General features: G+C 29.9%; 1 protein-coding gene across 1 annotated transcript in view; it reads left to right on the forward strand.

Annotated features, from left to right (window-relative positions):
• LOC107442126 (dynein light chain roadblock) overlaps positions 1-18,253 on the forward strand; it is a 601,383-nt gene that overhangs the window by 217,059 nt on the left and 366,071 nt on the right. The gene's annotated exons all lie outside the window — the stretch shown is intronic.

The raw sequence follows: 18,253 nt of genomic DNA on the forward strand, positions 1-18,253 counted from the left end.
GCGTACAATTTAATGAAAAAAGAATTATTAATTACTTTGCTTATATATGTAGTAAGGTATGTACGATAGCCTGGTTTAGTGAAAGAAAAAGAAAAAAAGCACATTATTGATTCTTGGCTTTCACTTGTTGATATGTCTACTAAATAAAAATAATATTTTCTTAAATCAATAAATAAAATTTTTATAAGTCACAAATTAAGAAATATAATAAATCATAATTACATTAACATAAGGAAGGAAATTCATAAATAGTTATTTTTCATTTAACATTGTATACTATGTTTACACAGGAATAAAACTTCCTGGTAAACTAACAGTACAGCAATGATATTTCTGGTAAAATAAATAAATAATATTTCTGGTTAATGAAACCAAACTGTACGATAACTATTCAATTGATAATTTTTCCGTTCAAACTGCAACGATCAAAATTCTATTTTTCAAAACCATACTTTTTAATACCACAACTTTAGTAAAAAATACAAAACTCAAAAGCAAATTTAACTGAATAAATTATTTTTATGCCAGGCTCTAAGGTTTCATGATAAAATCACCAAATTATACCACATTTACCAAATTTTATCTAACATATTTTATTGTTACAATATAATCTATAAATCAAACTTTCAAATAAATTAAAATTTCGCGATGTCTATTACATTAGCATGGATTATGATTTAGTATAGTTAACCGATATAGTTATAGTTGTTTGATAGTAAACATTTGAATAGTGCATATCAGAATTTTTATTCCATGACATGTTCTGGTAAAAATTGAGTTTACGGTAAAAAGTACTGATACCCTGAATGCCGGTACTCTTGACTGCAATTTGATCTGGAATTTTTTGCAGTGTATGAAAATGACTTATAAAAAACCCCAAATGAACACATTTCCTATTAGAGACAATCTTAATATATATCCTTTAATATATCTCCCGATGCTATGAACTATTATAATATTTTCACTTCCACCCTATCAACAAGCATTGCCTACTGAAACTATATCCTCATAAGTTTGAATTTCTTTTGGATTAATTATCAAGTTCTTTCGAATCCTAATGTGTGTTTTTTTTTAATCTGAAAATATATCATACAATTCTACTCCTTCAGAAATTAAATGATTCAGAAATCTTTTTTTTCAATCTGACAGGAAATCTCTTTTTCACTGGAGATTCAAGAAATGTTTCTTAAAATTATTTAAAACAATATCTAAGACTCGATGCTTAAATTTTTTTTTAAAAATTCTTCAGAAATCAGGAAAAACATTTTAGATAGTATTTTGTGAAATCAAGGATCCCCAAAAAATGTAATCGGTTAAATTGATTTTTTCTCACTATCAGTTTAACAAATATGTAGGGAATTTAGAATTTTCCATAATGTTATTCTTCATGTTGAAACGTTTGTGTAATTGAAGTTGGTGAGAGCGAGGTTTGACTGGAAGTAAAAACAGGAAATATTTCGATGAAGATGCCTTCACTAAAACATTATAAAAAGTAAAAGACTTTTAAAAAGCGTCATATACACAAAAATATAAAAGAACTGTTATGATTCTTCAAGGAATATTACTGCAGAAAAGATTTGTTTCGTGTCACTTATAACAGAGATTTCTTGGCGAAAAGTTACGATTTTATCACCGCTTTCTTTATATTTCTTTCTTTCTATGTTAGTTACATTTTCACCGAACAACAGCTTGGACAGAATTTATTGCCCTATTTCAGTTCACTTCATTTCCCTCGTAGACATCATCAGATAGCTTTCTCTCCAAAAATTATGTATTATCAAAAAAAAGAAAAGAGAAGTATCTTAGATAAAATACCAAAAAGGCACTATTGTTTAAATTAAAAAAAAAAAAATTCTCTTAAGCTTTTAAAAGTGACTATTTTATCAACAGTACNATCAAAAAAAAAGAAAGAGAAGTATCTTAGATAAAATACCAAAAAGGCACTATTGTTTAAATTAAAAAAAAAAAAATTCTCTTAAGCTTTTAAAAGTGACTATTTTATCAACAGTACTCCAATCGCTACCTAAATAATATTTTTTACTTAATATTACTAACTGTGAAAATTATGCTTGCTTTTACTTTTATTTCACATGTATTTTCCACAAATAGAAATAAAAATTTTACCAATTTATTGAGCATAAAAAAATTAAAATGACATTTTAAAAGTTATTCATCTCCGAAGGTTTACTGATCTTTTGAAACACGCACATTGTTTGTTTTGTAACATCAGAGATATTAATTGATAAGAAAAAATTATTTTATATTTGAGATAAAAAAACATAAGTAAGGTCAATTTTTCATTAAAAATTAAGGAACATTTTTAACTATAATATCTCGCAAACCAGCTGCTACTTGAATATGGTGCAAAGTTAATCGATATAATCGTGTAGATAAACCATACGTGAATGGAGTTGCGAAATAAACTGGCTCAGCTTAAGCAAAAACATAATTACCTTTTAGCACTTTGCAACATTTCATGATGTTATATAGAAAAAGGTACTTATGGAATAACTGATTTTTCTTAGAGAGTATATTTTATTATTGATATACGCACTTTGCACTGGTATACGCATACACTGGTATTTGCATTGATATACGCACTATTGATTTCCCACGTATTCAAACTACCCCTTTATATGTGCATAAAAATTAATGGCTCCATTAAAAAAATTTATAGTTAATCATTTGCACCATGTCTGCTCTGCACTCTCAAGTAAGTCTGCACAATATTGTGCCATACCACTGTGGGCCAGAAAACCATGATCTTTGGCCTAAAGTCAAAAATTATATTTTCAACTAAAATATGTGTAGGCAGTTTTAATATTGCCCAAATTAAGTATTCATAATCATTCCAAACATTACAATTTACTTTATGGACCGACGAGCGTACAATTTAATGAAAAATATGTTTAAAAAGAATTTTCAATGCAATTGTTAGTTTTTTTGTTTCAGAAATACATATAGAAATTTCACCTTACTGTTACATTTTTATCAGAGTAATTAGTCTGAAATTATAGTACAATTTTTTAATTTGTTGGATTAGTTAATACTCTTGACAAACTTAAAGTTTATGTCTTATCATTTGACATTTTACAATGCTTGAAAGACTTTCGAAACTTAGTTCCAAAAAGTTCTACTAGGTAATTAGCTAAACTTTTTTGTTGCTCTCTTCTTTGATGTTTCTTCTTTCGAAAAAACCTGCACCATTTTGCCCGTATTGAGAAGGTGGACTAAATATACCGAAAAACAAAAATTATGTTTTTTTCTTCATGTTTTCGCTTTATTTTGTAACATTACTTCGAAAATATAATTTGCTTTTCATTTTTAATAAAAATTGCGAAAATTATTATATTTTCATTGCTGTATTTAATTATTTAAACTTACTATATTATTTTTTATTTTTGCTAACCATATTTCAGCCACCATTTTGTTTTTTGGGGTATTTTTAGTGTATTTCAATATTTCAACTATGAATTCAATTTACCTGCACATAAAAACCCCTAAATAAAAAACCCCAAATTTTGAAACAAATTTTATGGAAATACTAATTTTGGCCATGAAACCTTGATGCTGGCCCACTGTGCATACAAACCTGTATATTTTTATAGTATAAATTGAATCATGTTTTCACTCAAGTTGAGGCATATACTGTAAAAAAAAATAAAAAGGTCTCTCTAAATTGTGCGAAAATGTATGAAAATAGCTTTGAAACAAATAATAATTGAATTTGAAAACAAAACCCGAAATTGAAGAAGCATGTACTCATTTTTGATCAAAATGCATAGAGATTGTTTATTTTGTAATGTGGAGGATAGAAATATGTGAGAGAGATTCTCAGAGGCTGCCGAGAGCTTCGAACTAAGGACTCGCTGCTGTAGTTCAATTTATTCCAGGGAGAGTTAGGAACCTTTAAATAACTGCCGCCGCAATGGCACACATTAACACTCTAATTTCCAACTTTAATGGTACATGTGGCTGCCATTTGGACAATGTGATCCCAACAGCTTAGTCAGGAGATTGATAATTTTAAAATCTCTTTTCGCCTATTTCATTATATCTTAATAAACTTTTGAGCGAATAGAACGTATTTCTTGATGTCTCATTGCGGGGGCATCTATACAAGACTTTTTATATCTCCCTGGACTGAAACGTACAATTACGATGTTTAGAGCATTTCTTCCTCCACATCATAAAATCCACGATATATATGCATTTTGCTCAAAAATGAGTTCACGATGTTTCAATGTGATTTTTCAATATATAAGGGTTTTCGATTATAATTTTTTACGAACTATTTTGAGACATTTTTCTTCAATTTTGCGAAACCTTTTTGTTATAATTTTAAAAACCTGTAATCAAGTTCTCGATGATTTACTTGCACGATTATGTTGTAATTCACTTGATACTGCACGAAAATGCAGAAAACTCACATCATTGAGTGTTTTCATAAGCAGAAATTTAAAAATATTTTTTTTTTAAAAATTAGTTACGTAACTCTGTAGCAATAAGGGAAGAAGTTTGCCTTTCATAAGAACGTAACCATAAGTTACCTTTCCAATGCGTAATCATTTAATCATATAGTCATTGGGTATTTTTCAGCGTTTGCATAATATTGTTTAAAATTGTTGCTACCTCAGTAACGTGAGAAATTGTAACAATAATAAAGTTTTTTTTATTAAATTCATTACACATAGTATTCTTCAGCTTGAACTGAAACACGAACATATCAAATTTGTCACAAAATTTGAACAACATTTTGAAATAATTCTGGTAAAATTGTGGTACTCTATGGTAATGACGTTTTTGATCAAAGCAAAACCATAATTCCGGTAATAAGAAACAAACTACATGGTATTCAAACCATTAATTTGGAAATTTTTTGGTTCGTAGGGTAAACGTTTACCAGATATTTTTTCTTTTAATTATAGTTCTCATTGCCACACATTCAGTAAAGAATACAACTGAAAAGTAAATTTAACCGAAATGTAAAGTAGCGGTTCCCAAATGGTGTTTTGCGGAACCCTGGGACACCGTGGAGAGGTCACAAGGGTTCCGTAAGTAAAGGCTTCTTTTTTAACTAGTAATGATTTTTTGAAGCCTGTAATAGATTTGTATCCAATCAATAATCCATTATTTATTTGTTATGAAAGTTATTTTTATGAAATTATTTATGTAAAATTGCAATAAAATTGAAATAGCAGATTTGAAGAAAAAAAATTATTTTTGCAATAACAATATATTGAATAAATTGTTAAATTATATGCATTTGCAAATTATTGTAACAGTATTTTTCCTCACACTTTGAAATTCAAAATGATAGCCGAAATAGCCGAATAAAATAGTCGAATTCGAGAATAAAGAAATTTTTTCTCGTATACCCTTTCTCACAATTTATAACAGTTCCTCTTTTTTCAAAAATTATAATTCAGCTTATTTTATTCAATCTCAACTTAAATGGCAGAAACTACTGGACTTTAATAATACAGCAAAAAAACGTAGCTTCTGCAGGTTTGTGAATTCAGCAGCCAAACTTAAAATCTATTATTAAGATTTTATGATGAAACACTAAAGCATTTCACATTAAATGTTTCTTAATTAACTTGAAGCTTTTTTTTGTTTGCATATTGACAACTACTATTGAACGCTTTTAAAAGTCAGAGTTCCACTAAAAGAAGTTGGAAAAAATTGGAAACCACTGATCTGAGGTATCATCATAAAATTATCAAATTTTACTACATTTACCAAAATTCATCACACATTATAAAAACCATATTTTATTGTTAATTTTACCAAAATCATATATTTAACCGAGCTTTTTGAATTGCCCATAAAACCGACAACAAGGTTAATTTCATCATACTTTAACAGTTTTGACCATGTCATTTTCTAATTATTGTAGTTTGTCCAATTTCCATGTTGATACCAAAAACTGATATTCAAATTTATTTCAAATTTTTATGCAATCTTTGAAAAATTGTCTAAAACACTTTATAGATTTATTTTTTTAAAAAAATCATTTTGATTTAGAGGGGGGATTCCCGAATAAAAGTCTCGTTTGTTCATCAAAACATCAAAAAACATCAAAAAGTACTCTTTACTTACTTAAAATTTATTCATAATTTCTTTCATATATTATCAACATCTCTTTACATTGAACAATAACAATAAAAATACAATGAACAATAGCGATAATCGAGTGATATAACAATAATCGAAAGATAATTCTGAAATTTTTAAACAGAATTGATTTACTCGCCCTTCACAAATACTTTATACTTAAGGAAATAAGTGAGATACCTCTACCAATAACTAGAATATTTAGGGATAAAAATACATTAAATTTATGTTATAACAGCTTTTTATGAAAAATAATTTGGGAAACACCCGAATAAAACCATAACTTCTGTGAATTAATTTTGCTGAGTCTCTTTCTAATAAATTAAATAAATGTTAACGTTTTTACTCATTGCTTCGAAGTTAAAAAAAATGTTTGTTGAATTAATAATGACAGTATGCCACTTTGTATAAGTATGGGCGTGGTGCAACTATTTATAAACACTGTTTTTAAATTCAAGAGCAAGAAATCACCAAAAAACAATGACATTTTATGACGTGACGTCATCTACGAATGACTGTATTTGTCAATCCAAGCTATAAGGAGAATATTGCTTTTAGTAACTCTGTCTATGCATTCATATTTAGTGGTTTTGAAACATTATTTACATTGATAAGAATGCTTCATAATTTCGAGGCTTAATCAGTAACATCTTTGAAATGTATTTTGCAAATGGTTTATTTTTCTTAAATTATTTTTTTTTTTCATTTTTTTTAATTATTTAGTTATAGAAAATACTCTACATTTTTATTTACTATCATTAATTTCAGTAATTCTATGACCTATGTTTCATCATATGGGACAATTTACATTATTTTATCATTGCGAATAGTGATTACGACCTTGTAATTTTAGACTGCTAAAGACAGAAAATCACGTTTCATTTATAGCGTGAAGGATGAAGAGAAAAACTCTCGATCACGTATATGTGATCACGGTGATGAAGGGGTCAGAGTCTCAGTCGCTCAGAAATAGAGCATTCACTTACAAATGTGGTAAGCCAAGTCCGAATCCCAGTGGTGGCTGGATGTTACAAATTCTGCTCTGGGATCGCACCGATCACAGTGCAGAATCAAAATATCCCCAGTAATATACGGATCATGGGTTGGAATCCCCTTTCCGTCGGGCAAACCATGGGAGGTTTTCGTGGTCCATGTAACGCAAATGAGGGTTAGTTCCATCGAAAAATCCTCCACGAAAGCTAATTTATCCCAATGCTTGATCCAGGAGGTTGCAGTTTTACAAGATTACTGAGTTGAACAATGATAGTCGTTAACTCAGAATCGCGTCAGCTGTTCAAAGCTGGTTATAAAAGGAAATGAAAGGATTAAATATTAGTTTGTTAACCCTAAGGTGTGAACTTTTCTCAGCTTAATTTTTGACAGTTATTCAAAAGATATTTATTTAAATGGAGATTTCAAAACACTCTATATATTCTTCAAAGCATCCTGTAATAAATTAGGTTTTATTACTCTCTTGAACATTAAACATAATTTATTTAAAAAAATCACGAAATTAAAAAAAATCAAAGATACGGATTATTTTATTAGATTAATGAATCAGCTTTATATTAAAAAATAACATAAATTTAATAACAACAAATCTTTAACAGGACTGTAAGCATGTCATTCTGAATTAACCACATTTAGTTTTAGCATTGCAAAAAAAGGAAAGAGAAAATAAAAAGTATATCAAGCATGCCTGTTTCTAACAATAATAAGAAATCTTTTAGAAAAAAAAAGTCTTTTTTATTCGTTACAGGCAGAATTTTGAAATAAATATTTCCCTGCACAAAAACTTTTGTGGAAAATTATGCATTTTAGTGATAAAGTTCAAATAAAAATATTTCAGAAAGGACGAAATGCATTAACTTGTTTACCTTTTCATGAAATAAATATGTTTGGAATTTTGTTTCCATTTATCAAAGCATATCCATAGCAAAAAGAATTTTAAATTCATTGCTTATTTAATTCACTACAAAATAAGCTTTTGGTTTCATACATATTTTACAATCATTACTTCTAACGAATTGGACAATATTTCAATACATAAATAGAAATTATGTAATATTCGAAAACTGCTTCTATTATACCCAGTGTTAATGAATCTAAAATATCTTCCACAAAACGTTTAATGATTTTTCAAAGAAGTCGTACTAAGAAACTGAGTATTTGAAGTAGGAAGTTTAGCCTCATTAATTTTATTCTCCCGATTTTCTGTCTACTTATTACTTACTCTTTCATTAAAATTTGAAAGCTTTAATCGAAATATTTTTTCTTAACAACATGCTCTCAAAACAGCGTTGCCAAAGTTTTACCCGGTTGCGGGCACACATATATTTTTTACTCAATTGCGGACGTACATTCATCTAATCTATGTGCCTATAACAACTTGAAAACATGTATTGAAAAACGCTTATTTCAAACCAAAAAATTTAATTTTATCAAAGTTAATATTCAAATTGAAGGATAGCATTATTTAGTTTTTATCAAGAGATGCAGTAATTGACACTAAATTAAACAAAAAGTATAAGTAACTAAACTTAAAAACTAATAATTGAATTAATTCTTAGAGCTTTTAAGCTTTACCTAAAATCTGCACTTTACCTATTTTAAAACATGTTATATTTTATTTTATTTTTTAAATTTGAAATCTTCTGAGGCATTTCATACTTGTGTTCAGAAAGAAGTTTTTAATAATCTTAATTTTTTTACGAACTAACTTAAGACTTGTGTTTTTCCAATTTTTAATATTAAACAATAAATTTTTAACTTCAAATTATAAAGAATTACTGAATTGGAGATTGGTCGTTATCTTGTTCAGGTCAAAATTACTATCTGGGAATGAATAAATGAATGTATGCCTTTTAAAGCGGGCTATGATGTGTGTGCGTTGATTAAAACATTTTATTAGCCATAGATGGTGCCACTGAAAAACAAGAATGTACTTTCTGCAATAAATACGCTTAGTTTCACCAAGCAGGCTTGCTGGTATTTGGCAAGTGACTTAGGAGAAAAAACAAAAACAAGGTTTATAAAAAGTTGAATGTTGACAATAGATTCACAGCCATCTTTTCTATAGCCTTGAAATCCAAACCTGCTACCTCATGTGGACAATAAATACACAGCCATCTTTACTATAGCAAGTTGCTTAGAATTATTTTCACTTTCTTCTCAGTTAAACAAGCAAGGTGCTTGCTTTACAATATCAGTCACCCCAGAAACTCTTTATACAAACTGCTTATATTTTTTAATTTTACTGTAATTTCACTATGAATGGGATATGGGTCTTCTGCGCTGCCCAGGTGCCCAGCTTTTGTTAAATAAAGTAAGTAAGTAACTAACCAAATACATTTTCTTTATTGGCCAAAATATGTTTTACGACTTAAATAGTTTTTCTGACTAACATTATTCAGTTTAGTGAAATCTAATATAGTGGAATTACGATTTAATGCAATTACAGTTTTATATCTGAAGGAGAGCAAAACATTTCAGTTTGTGCACATTTCGAATTGTTTTTGGAATGATACAATAGTTTATTGTTTTGTCACTGTCTTGAATTTTTGATTTACAATTAAAAGAGAAAAAACTAATCTCAAACAGTAAAATTATTATTTTTTGCATCCACGTGCTCTTGCAACTGAAATTAAAAAAAATAAAAAAACACTTCTGACCTTTTTATTTAAAAAAAATCGAATTGGTTTTGGGATTTTGAAATTTTATTTATTCCTTCTTTTTCACATAATCCAGAAAGATAAATAGAAAATTTCTATTTTTTCCCCTTATTTTAGAAGCGGAGATATCCAAACATTATAAACCTTTCTAGGGAACATTTTAAAATGTAAACATTCAGCTTTCATTTTAAAAAAGAAATTTGATTATTTTGACTTGGGGGGACGATATTAATATTTATTTAGACTAATATAAAGAGGTTCTTGTTTACATTTTTTCCGGCTTAGTTTTCCTTCAGTGTTTCCTCTCTTGCATGTTGATGTGTGCGAAATCAGGCTACCCTGGTTCAATTGCATCTTTCGTTTTTTTTATGCTTTCGATTTTTAGTTTTTTTCTTTCGATTTGAATCTTTCAAATTTATATTTTATTACAAAAGATTAAAAATACGAAAGAGAAAAATAAAATAATTATAACAAAAATAACTCATTTTAGTTTTATTTTCTTTATTGTTGAATTGGTAAATCTAAATATATTTAGTAAGGAGTAAAATTTTCTAAAGCAAATTTAGCTTAAAAATGAGCTAATTTTTGAGCTAATGAGGTAATTACGTTGAATATGTAGTTTTAGCAGTAGAATTTTGATCTTTTCAAGTCAGCTGCTCTTATACCTAAAGATAAGCAAAGTTCTTTTTTTTCACAATAGTTTCCTTTTCTTTTTTTTTTTTTTTTTTACAAACAAATATTTGTTATTTCATTTGAACTCCATTACCATGTTATCTTGCCACTAATCGGTAATCTCTCCCACTGTAGCTGGTCGGATTTTAAAAAAGCGTAGTTATTTAAACAATATAAGCAGTTATGATTAATTGAAATAAAGTATAAAAAGTATTAAAGTAGGAAAACTGAAGTATTAAAAAAGAATATGGCGCAAATAATAAGCTGCGTAATCTGCGTAAGCAATTTTGAGGGTGGATGAGCAATAGAAAGCGGTGGCGGTATCCCTAGGGAATTTTTTTTTAAAAAAACTGATTTATATTTAAAAAAATATGATTTTGTGCCACTTCACTAAAAATTCAGAAATTTAGTAATTCTTAAGAATCGTAGTGAATCAGGGGATAAAGCGTTTGACTCTCGATGACGGTATACAGGTTCAAATTTCAGAGGTGGTTGGTTGATACAAATTCTGCTCCCGGCTAGCATCGACCACATCATGAAATATCCTCAGTAGTAAATGAATCATGCGTTGGAATCCTTTTGCGGTCGGGCTAAAAGAGGGAGTTTTTCGTAGTTTTCCGCAATATATAACTCAAATGCGAGTTAGTTCTATCAAACAGTTTCCCAAAAAAAGCGAATTTCACCCAATGTTTGATCTAGGAGTACCCTTGTCTTCTGGGTTGGGTACAAACACGTAATGTACGAGTTGGGTAAATTATAAGGCTACGGAGCTGAACATTAATGGTCGTAAACTTAAAATTGGGTTGTTCTACGCCAGGTATAAAATTAAATGCAAAATTAAAAATAAAATTCTTGATTAAACAAACAAGATGAATAATCCATAACATTCATCATTAATAATAGTAATCGTTATTTATATATCTATATATATGTTTACATCGATTACTATTAATAGTAATCGTTAATAGTTAATAATTAATAATAATCGTTAGGAAATATACTTCATAATTGCGCAGACACTAACAAACATATTTAATTTTTTCCGCTGTACCGAACTATCAACAATGATGTATCAGCAATGTGATATTTGATATTATATCCATTTAGTTGTGGGAAAACATTACTACAAATTAAAAATATAATATTAAAAAATTTTCAATTCATTGAATAAACATTCTTTAACAGAGAGTAAACACATTGGAAGCAATAATCGATAACTTATTAACGTATCAAACTATCAAAAATGAGAAATTTTTTTCCTGAAGAAAAAAAGATGCATTGTCTATTTTGGGAACAAAACAGCATACACCAATGCATTTTCTTATTTTTTTTCTCGAATTCTTCCACCGACTCATACTTTCCCTCACCCTTCACTAACACCTTCAACCGCAGTATTCCGTATGGAAGCACTTGTCGAATAACAAAGATGTAAGTGTAGTTGAGTCGAGTTGAAAAGTTCTGCAGAATCGATACGCGTCGTCTGCTCTTTCTTATCCATGTTTTCACCATTTGCTACGAGGCGTGTTCTGCCGATAACGGGACAATAGAATTTCTAGAAACTTCTCTTCATCGTTGTTTCTCTCTCTGTTTATTTGGAAGTGAATATTTCCGGCACGAAAAATCCGTTTGAGGAAGACGTGTTTTGGAAGAAAACAGGCGCTAATAGGCGGAATAAAATGTTCCCGTATCAAAGTGTTAAATGAACGTATTTTGGTTCATCCAGAAAAATAATGAACCAGTAGTCATTATTTTACAAAAGTCAATATAACTGTGTTAGTTTAATTACTAAAAGATCTTTTATAATATTTACATTAGATATTTTGCTGGAAATACTGTTTATTTTTCCAACTACTTTAGCTCAATGGATACTTTCTTATATTCAGTTGTAATTCAATATCTGTATGTAGTGAGCAATTTTGTAAAACATTTTTACGTAGAATAACAAAGACAAAAATACCATTTATTCTCTTTTATAGTCCCGCAGTAGACTGATCGTAAAGACACGGTTGCGAGTAGAACACTGAAATCAAGCATCACTGACTGCGGTCAGTAAGCGGGTGGGTGACCACTTTGGACAGCCTGCGTAGGGACCGAGGGTGCGTGGTAAAATGTTCCGCCGTAAATTGCTCGACTTTGCACAGGTCATTACGCTACCAAAGTAGGGGAGTCATCCCCTGCAGAGGATCGAAATTGCGATTGATTCATCACAAATTTCATTCCGAGTAAATGTTTTTGCAGTGTTTAGAAAACAATAAGATACTTGCAAATCGAGGAGAAGTGAAGTAATTATACCTAACAATGTGATTTAAAGCAGATTAAATTGGATACCTGTAAGTGAAGCCATGCGTGTGTGTCTAACCTGATTGGCTTCTGAATTGACAAATGCCACGGTTAGCCAAGGATGACGTTATTTGCAGGGATCCATTCGTAACTTGTAGAGTTACCTGGCAATGAGCTCTAGTTGAAAATTGAACACTCCTAGTCAGAGTACTGTTGGAATGGTTATTGACGAGAACTTCTATTTGGCGAAAGATTATATTTTTACAGCGGTCAGGAGCCATTGAAACTTCTAATGTCTAGAGAAATCGCACTCCAATTGAAATGCGACAACATTTTGCATGTCAAATTTCTATTTGGCTTTAAGATGACGATAAATTCTGCTTATAGCTGTCAAGAAATGATTTAAACTGACATGGTTGTCAAACATAGAGGTGGAATTTGATTTTATGCCCTTCAGAAAATCTAGTGGGAAGTTTGATTGACAATAAATTTTATTTCGCCTTAATATGACGATTAATTCTAATTTTCAATGAAATTTAAAAACTTTTGGTAAATTTGAATGAATGATTAGCTTCAATCAAATTTATGAGATTTACATACTAAAGAAAATAAGAAAAAAGGTCTCAAATTAGCTCCGAAAGGAAGAAATGTCGAACTTGAAAATCCCATGAATTCAAAATTGAAACAACATTATAAATTTCATAGTCTCAACGTGATGTGGATGGAGAAATGTGTGAAAAAAATGTTCGTTAGTTCACTGGCAGGATTGGAACCAAGAACCATCAGTTTCGTGTGGCTAGGATGCTCTAACCACCATAGTTGTACACCCAACTCCAGAGAGAGTTAAGAAGATTTGAATAGTGAAGGACGCAATGACATATCATGACATACTAATTTCCAATTTCAGTGGTACAAAGGTGTGAAATTTAGAAAGTATGGTGTCAATAGCTCAGTCAGGAGATCGGTAATTTTAATTCCATTTTTTGCTTATTGCGCTATATCTTAAATATATCTTAAGAAAGAATGGAACTCATGATGTGTTACTGCATATCATGATTGATGTATATCATGATGTGTTATTGTGGCACACTATATCAAGCTTCCTAACTAGAGTGTAGTGTGCAAAAAAAAAGAACCACCCTGAATAACTTTTGATCTAATGATCAGATTTTCACGTTTTGGGACTCAATCTTATTGGCTCGAGGGGGTGACCACAAATATGATTGTAAATAAGTGCAGCCGATATTTTAAGTTACGAAATCCGACAAAAAAACGTATTTTCTTTGAATAAACATACTTTTTTTTTCCAAGGATTCACTCTTCTGACCCCTAAAATATAAGGATAGCCGCAATCTGAGAAATATAGTCCCAATGGTTTTGTCAGGAGAGCGCTCCAAAGTTTGGAGGTCTTAAAGTAAATTTTACTTTTTACGTATTTCGCTATATCTCGAGAACATTTTAAGCGAATTGAAAACTTTTTGCTCACAATTATAAACTTTATTTATCCAAAGACCATGCAAAAAAATAACTTTTAGTAAATATTTATTAATTTTATTATTTTATTTAAGAATGGTCTCAAAAATTCTTAAAGAAAGGTATACAACTTTTTGCATCAGTTTAACGAATGTATTTTATATAGCAAAATACGAAATTTGGTCAAAATCCGTCGAATAGTTCCTGAGAAATCGATTTTTTTTTTTAAAAAGTCCGATACTTAAAATTTCTCTGTTTCGTTAATAAAGTGGTTCAATTTCTCAGGAACTATTTGACCGACTTGCCCAAATTTTGTATTTTTCTATACAAAACTAAATTCTTTAAAATGATGTAAGGAATTGATGTAAGGAATTGTAAAATAATAAAAATTTTGAGATAAAATGACGATAAACTTTGTTTGCATTACTTACACATTTCTAACTTATATTGTTATCAGGCACGGAGCAGTCTTGCTAATCGGGAAAGGGTCCAAATTTCGATAAGTATATTTCATTATTACAGACATGAAAGCGAGTTAATAAAAACATTGCAAAAATAGAAAGTGGCATGTATGGTTTGACTCAAAAATGGCCTAAATCGTCGCTATATTTCCTTTTAGGTTACAAATAAAAATTGAATAACACCAAGAAAGATTTTCTTCAAATTGAAGGCGTAATGCTTCAGGTCTTTTCTTAATAGCTTTAATATATCCAATAAAGTGTCGAATATTAGATAATTAAGAAAAATTAATATTAAATTACATTTCGGCTCATTGACCATACTAAATTGAAAGGGTGTAAAAATATAAAGTGCTTATACTGTCTTCTTGATTGATATTGAAACTGGGTATAATGCATCATACTTATGGTTATAACGCATTTCTAACCTCAATCATTTGGGTGGATAGCGTTTGAGTTGAAGGAACATTTTTAAAAACGTATTTAAAGTCTACGTACTTAAAAAGGGGGTTTTGTTGCTTGGAAAGAAAAATAAGAAAGAATATATTCTTAAAGCTTAATAATCAAAGTTTCGAAAAAAATGAAGATTAAAAATAACTTATATTTGGTCAGAGGATTTTTGACTGAAAATATTATTAATCAAAATCTAACTATATGGAAAAGTTGTTCGATGGTATAAAATTGAGAGAAAAATAATGAAAAATTAAAAGTCATTGAATTTCATTAAAGTCAAATAGTAGTTCTGTAAAAAATAAGCTATTTTCAAAATTTCAAATCGAATCAAATTCAAATCGAAGCAGAAAAACTGAACCAAAAAATGGACTTAGTTTTAATAAGAAAAATAAATTTTAATAAACTTAAAGAAAAAAATTCTGCAATATGCATAACTAAGAGTAATAAAAATTTAATGAATCAATTTACATTATAAAAAGAATTCCAATGAAAAAGGAAAAACATTTTTAAATATAGGTTAAAATATTGTAACCTCTCTTAACCAAAAAAAACAATGTTTTTCACTTCATCTATATACTGTTCAGGTGGAATCGCCCCACAATTTCCAGCAACACCCATCATTTTCTCTAAGATTGTTAATTCTTAAGCAAATCGCTTTTCGATAATTTGAATTAGATGGAAGAAAGCCTTATATTTCAAAAATTAAATTTCTTCTTAATAGCTAGAGAGGTAAAATTTTCTAAAGCATGAACAGTTGTAGCAAAAAGTATATATTTTAAGGGGGATTTGCCGCTTTAAATTTTAAAAAAAGGCTAAAATATCATTAAAAATTATAATTTTCAGTTTTTTAGTTTATTTAGCCCATTTTACTGTAATTATCGAAATTATGCTAAGCTTCCAGCTTTACTAAGGCTCTAGCTATACTACGCCTATATCCCCCCAAAACTTTTCTAAATGATATAAGATTTAGCCACAATTTTGATTTTTAAAAAAAACGGATGCTTTCCTATCAGAAGATATGTAGCGGTTAAATGTATGTTTTTTTTTCATTCTTCTAAATTAAATTTACGAATGCAAAATTACTGATAACAAAAGTATAAAGAGTGTCGTTCGCAAAAAATGGCAGGGCTGTTGGAAATAATGATTCATATTCGAAATTTAGGAGACAATTTAATGACATAAATCAGCTAAATTGCTGCCATCTCTTTTAATTTTTTGCAGCACAATGTGATAATGCTATTGTATAAAAACATAATACTTTGTTTGTAAACAAATGCTGTTGACTTTAGCATGGGTCTTCTTACGCGTTAACAAGTAAGAAATGTGCGTAAGCAATCTTTGGATTGACCAGGAAGGTTCTCCATTCATGACAGTGTCCCGCAGTGGACTGATCGTTAAGAAACGGTTCCCAGATGATCACCGAAGTCAAGCATCACTGGCTGCGGTCAGTGTGCGGTTGGGAGACCACTTGGATCAGTCAGCGTAGGGACCGAGGGTGTGCGGTATGGGTCCTCGTTAAACTGTTCTACCGTGAAGTGCTCGACTTCGTGTGCAGGTCGTTGGGATACCGAAGCGGGGGTGCCATCCCCTCTGCAGAGGACCAAAATTGTGATGGCTTGTCTTCAGATCATCCTCAGGGATGTTTCCCAGACCCTCGTCAATAGCCCATTGTGCAGCTCCAGTGCGGCTTAAATTAACTACAACAATCAACTACAACATTCAAGACAGTAAATAATAATTACTGCCGGCCAACTGAGTGAGTGGGAAGCTCGCCAGACAGCGAAACCAATGGTTGCGGGTTCGAATCTCGCTCAGGATATGGATGTTTCTCTCTCTCTGCTTGTCCTCTGTTGTTTGTATATGTGAATGAGGCCCACCCTAGGAACGGATATCGGTGGCAGTGTGGCGTGGGAAATGTTTCTCGCCTCCGTGACTTTGATCACAAGATGTTCACCAGATAACGCAAAATGAACAACACTTCCAACACTTTCGATGGTGAAGAACGATAAGTTAAAATGACTGTCGTTAAAAAAAAATTTTAAAAAACCATAATTACTTCTAAATCACTACTCATAAGTTTTATTTATTGAAAAAGTGCTTAGTTTAAGTCCTTGTAAGTAACAAAATCAGCAGATATTTTAAAAGAAAATTGTACAATTTATCATTTTGCTTCCGAAACTTAATGCTTTCCTTAATGCTTTCTCCGCCACCACAATTGAAGAAAAAAAGTACATTTTTAGTAGTAATTAAACTAAATCTTTTTTTAAATAGCTATAAAACTGAACATACTTTTCGCTTCTGAAATTTCCTGTTTGCCAGACCAGTTAGTTGAATGTAAAAGTTACTAACTCGGAACGAAGTTGAAAACAAAAAGAGAAAATTATCGCTTAAGTATCTTGGATTAGTGAAAATCATGTTTTAAAAAATAAAACATCCCTGAGGTGAAACTAGAACTAGATCCTACACCCATATTTTTTACATTCATATCATAAGAATTTCTCGAAGTTAACATACACTCCAATATTTTAACATTTCTAACTCAAAATGTGTGGCATTATTTGTTGCTAAATTATTATAAGCTTAAAATACAATTTTTTTCTTATATCAAAAACTAACATTTATAAAATTATCTACTTTCGAGGCTTAAATTATGAAAAAAAAATGCCAAAATTCCATTTTATTTTATTTTTATTTTTTATACGAAATAAGAATATGATGAACTGAAATTTTGAAATAAGGAAAAAAATACTGATAAAATGAAAGAAAAATGTTCGAACCAGGCAGAATATTTATGGGCTGTCACAGTTTCATTCTTCTTATACATTCGATAAAAGCTTCGTCAAATCTCATAAAATATGTATTGCATGAACTTCAACTTGATTTATGTTTATTAAAATTTAAATCGTCCCGAATATTTCATAGAATATTATTTTTATACTAAAAACTGGCAATATTCTCACCTTTAAGCGAATCCCTAGTACAGATAACTTCCAGTCAGTGGTATTATGAGGAAAACGTGTTAGTTATGAAGTATTCAGCTCTTGTGTGACACACAACTTTATCCGAAAAAGTTCCTTAAAAAAATATCTGAAACAGTATAAATTTAAACTTATCACCGAGTAAAGCCCT

This window comes from Parasteatoda tepidariorum, chromosome 4 (genome assembly GCF_043381705.1).
Source record: "Parasteatoda tepidariorum isolate YZ-2023 chromosome 4, CAS_Ptep_4.0, whole genome shotgun sequence".
Classification (NCBI taxonomy): Eukaryota; Metazoa; Arthropoda; class Arachnida; order Araneae; family Theridiidae; genus Parasteatoda; species Parasteatoda tepidariorum.